Source organism: Nicotiana tabacum, chromosome 13, assembly GCF_000715075.1.
Source record: "Nicotiana tabacum cultivar K326 chromosome 13, ASM71507v2, whole genome shotgun sequence".
NCBI lineage: Eukaryota > Viridiplantae > Streptophyta > Magnoliopsida > Solanales > Solanaceae > Nicotiana > Nicotiana tabacum.
Window position 1 is genome coordinate 72,806,444 of NC_134092.1, and position 4,881 is coordinate 72,811,324.

At 36.9% G+C, this 4,881-nt stretch overlaps 1 long non-coding RNA gene across 1 annotated transcript; it reads right to left on the reverse strand.

Moving 5' to 3' along the window:
* Positions 1–1,118: 1,118 nt before the first annotated feature.
* On the reverse strand, positions 1,119–4,662 carry LOC142168404 (uncharacterized). The gene is made up of 2 exons (XR_012698272.1): positions 4,506–4,662; positions 1,119–1,410 (listed from the first exon to the last, which is right to left on the reverse strand). It is a non-coding gene; the product is annotated as an uncharacterized LOC142168404 (long non-coding RNA).
* Between the last annotated feature and the right edge of the window lie 219 nt (positions 4,663–4,881).

Genomic DNA, 4,881 nt, shown 5'->3' on the forward strand with positions numbered 1-4,881 from the left:
CGTTGTCATCCATATATCACATCTTACTCATAATGTTTCATTAACTCTCTTCTTATTTCTTGCTAACATTTATGTCTATCACTTTATTCTGAAAACTCGAACAAGACATTCTTTTGCTTTTAGCTCCCCTTGCTCCATCTACTGGCTCTTCGGTTTGCCTAACATTCTTTCTCTACTAGGGACGGGAGCCATACTAAGGTAATATTTATCCCTTCAAGGCTTCCAGTGCCCATCTTTGTATTACTCATATCTAGTTGTACTATTCTAGAGAGCACCATCTGGTGTCTCACAAGGAGATCTATTAACACATTTGCGCTATCCTTCGGAAGTATCAACTAACACAAATAATCCATTCACCTTTTTGGGTTACTCTAACCCCAGCCGGATCTTGATATCCCGTCCTTCTCTTAAACTACACAAGTCAGCCCCCATAGGGCATAACTGAAATGGGTGTGATCAATTGTATATATCTCTGTTACTGTTGAAGGTAACTCAAAATGCTTATATTCCTCTGCGATAATCTTCATTAGCTGGGTAGCTCGTACCCTTTTTCATCTTGCTTCCTTTACTTGATGAAACTTGTGTCTACCTTCTGATTCTCTTATTCTTTTTTACCGTAAGAGTGAATAGACATTCTTGCCTTAGGGATCCTTATCAAGAAGCTTACATATCTTAGTACACACATGATCTGTTTAATACCTCATATTTATCCATCATAAGCATGATGCAAAAATTGAGTTCCTCTGACTCAACTCTTCCACAGCTATATCTCTTACCAACTGTCTTTCTGGATGTAGGCATCATCATATTATGAATAAGATAGAATTTAGGAAATTGAGTTCTTACAAATAAGCTCTACCACACGATCTAGAGTAAGAATAAAGAGTGACAGTCCTAAATTCCCTGTAGCCTCCTGCTTATAAGTGTGGTGCACAACACACCCATAAACAAGACTCTACTAGACACGGCTTGTAGACTCCCTAGGACAGAACTGCTCTGATATCACTTTTGTCACGACCCAAACTGATGGGTCGTGACGGGCACCCGGTACCTTACTCAATCGAGTACCAACATAACGTATCTTTCGTATCATTCTATCATAGGTAAATGAACCGGAGTAAAGCATGAGGGAATACAAACTTATATATATGATATACTGGCTTATAAGACCAGAATTACACTGAACATAGGCCGGCAAGGCCGTACAATCTCTCACGTACACAACATATGTCTACAAGCCTCTAAGAGTACATAAATATCATAAAGGTCGGGACAGGGTCCCGCCATACTAATCAATACATGTCCTAATTATACTGACCACATAAGCAACTCCGGAGCAAATGGAGCGCACCAACACCTTCCGCTGAGCTGATAACCTACTTGGAGGACTCCCAACCTGTCTGTCGGAACCTGCGGGCATGAAACGCAGCGTCCCCCGGCAAAGGGACGTTAGTACAAACAATGTACTGAGTATGTAAGGAATGAAAATCAGTAAACAATAGACATGATAGAAACATGGAGTAAAAGACTCGACATGTATGTCTAAATAACTCTGTAAATCATTAATATTTATAATGTCATGCATATGTGTATAAATGTCATACCATTCTTAGGTATATGCGTTCATAACATCATCAAGCCTCTGAGAGCATCCCATCATATGATCTCGGCCACTGTGGGCATCCCATCATATCATCTCGGCCACTGTGGGCAAATCATCAACGTATACCAGTTGATCAGGTGATGGTGCTTATATAACGCTGTAACCTTTTCCCATATCCCCATATATATATATATATATATATATATATATATATATATATATATATATATATATATATATATATATATATATATATATATATATATATATATATATATATATATATATATATATATATGTACATGTATAAATGAATGCAATGCATGAGAAGTATGTCAATAAAATCTATCGGTACGTCATAAGACCATTATGCCTCTCATTAATATCATGAAATAAACTTTATCAACTTACGTATTTTCTGAGACCCATGAACATATGATAGAATAATAAGACACATGGGGAATCAAGAATATAGACACCTCTAGTATTTCTATGAATAGCGTCATTTATGAAAGTTGCATATTTTGCTCGCTTCATTTGTATCATTTGGACCATGCCAAAAGGAAAGAAGGGATAGCCTTAACATACCTGAGCCGATTCTCTTGATAATTACTCTAACATACATCATATGTGATAAAACCCGTAACGACGGATCGAAGTAGGGAAAAAATCCGTATGATATTCTTGAGAAAGATTGCACCGTACTCCTTTAGAATCGCAAAATCTTGTTAATATTATGCTAGGAAGTCTCGTATGAATCTCTTGCTGAAGCTATTTGCGTTTCTATGAAGATAGATATATCTCTATTTTGCATTTGATCCTAATCTTGTATAACTTTTCTTTGCTGAAGTTCATCCGTCACTTTAGAGGATGTAAGTATCTTTTTTTGTGAATTCAAGTAGTCTTTTGTATTAGTGGGTGTGGGCCCCACACTTTGATGACTTTGGCCACAAGTCCTCTAATTGTGCCACCAAATTACATGACTTAAGAGTCATTAATTTGGCCAAAACTTGCTGCCACGTTGGGGGGGCCTTTTAGGCTTATCCACAAATTCTTAATTATCTTGCTAATCTCCCATTAAACTAATAATTAATTAATTATCCACATAATTAAGAATTATCTCAAATTACTTAAAATACTACTCACTTTTAACACACTTTATGTACCCTACTATCACGGTCATGTGGTACCTTGTATGGCACAAGCCCATAAATACTGGGTATTATAGCTTAGACCGTATTTTATCCCAAGATATCCAACTTTGACGAAATTTATTTTCTTCGATTTGCTTAGCCTCTCATCTTCACGAATTTACTCATCACTTGTTCTAAATAGCAAAATGCTTATAATCTCAAAATAATCTCATTCCCGTGCTTACGTTGATTAACATACAACGAAACTTTAATGTCCGAAAATGTGGGATGTAATAGTCTCCCCGTGCTGGACGTTAGAGATTGATTGGTTAGCTGCTTTCAAGAGACTTCAAGGTATACCTGGCTGACGTCCGCAGGCCTCAGAGTCAACTTCCGTTATCTTCTCATTACTTTTATTTCCTTTATCAGACAGTGTTGTAGTAGACGTTTTAGATTATTCTGTGGAGCTTATGACTCAGTTCCACCAGATTTTGGGACTTATTTGTCAGCTGTGCTGTTGAGATTTATTATGATAGTGTAATGGTTAAAACTTGAGGATTTATTAATATTTCTGCTATTTCTCTATGCATGTTAGGTTTATCTAGTTTTAGAGACTAGGTGCCATCACGACATCCTAAGGTGGGAAATTGCGTTCGTGCGTTTTCCCAAAAGTCAAACCTTGGTCAACTATTCCAACTTAAAGCTTTCAAATCGATAGTCATTCTTCAAATCAATCCTGAACCACTCGAAAACCAAAACCGACAATACACGCAAGTCAAATACAAAGTTACTCAAAGTCTCGAACTACCGAATGGAACGCTAAAACTCAAATCCACCTATCGAATTGTTATATTTCCACGCCGTCCTTCACCATTCCTATCCACCCCCATATCTCAAAGGAAGATAAGTTTATTTAGGGCCTTACAAGCAATGGCATTCCTATATTTTCCTATATGTTCCTTGATGCCCAGTCCAGAAGTGCATCCAGTGATGCCCCCATTAACTTCAATTGGGTGTGGGGAGTCCAGGCAGCAAACAAAATCATATTCTTTCTTTGGCTATTAGTTCATGGTAGGCTACCCACAGGCCAATACCTGCACTCCATTAGTATCAATATTCAGCCCCCAATGCACATTGTTAATCACCCAAGCAAATTAATCTCACTTTTTTTTTCAACTGCTTAAATGCATAATCCTTCTGGCACTCTCTCTCTCTCAAGAATGTAACGATGTCCCTAGCCTACAAATCTCATCTTTGATCAACCTCCATAGTTCAACACGAGGACCAAAATCAAGATTCATAAGTTTAATAACATTCTTATGTGGGATGACATTCTTTCCTTCAGTTTCTGGAACATTTGGACTACCATAAACAGTAACTTATTTAATAAGAAAAAGGATCCATTTATGTTAGGAACACTATAGGCAGAGCCACTGCATTTCACTTAATTGCTAGTCGACAACAATCATACAAGCAGTTGGCAAGCATTTATGTGGAGTGGGAACCCCTGATAGAGGTTCCTACAAATTGAACACATATGGTCTATTATTGGTAACCCAGGAATTGAGGGAATTGGAGGAGTGATAAGAAACAACATGTGAGACAGGGTTCTTGGTTATATGAAGGGACTCCTACACGCAACTAGCAATTTGGCAAAACTTCTTACCATTTTACAAGGGCTGGATTGGCTAAGAAAAATAACATTATGCCGCTAGAGATTAACTCTGGCTGAACCGAGGTAATCAATATGATACAAAAGGGACACCTACCTTATGACTCCTTCATTCTTCAATGAAGGTTATTGATGCAGCAGTTGGGGAATCCAGTCAATCAAATGCAAAGTCTCCATGTATATCTTTCAGCGGAGAGAGAGAGAGTCAATCAAATACAAAGTCTACATATCTTTCAGTTTCTTTCACGAAACTTCCTACCAAATTTTGGATCTAAAATATGTTGACATTGCTTATAATTTTTAATATATATGCATTATGGTTAAGCCAAGTGGTGCATTAAAAAAAAAAGGCATTTGGTATTTTTAGGACAAAATCTAATAAGAATTAAGAAAATCTAGTGAGAATCTAAATTAAAAAATTGATATAAAATATATTGTTTTTAAACTAATCAATGAGATTTTCAAATGGTAAG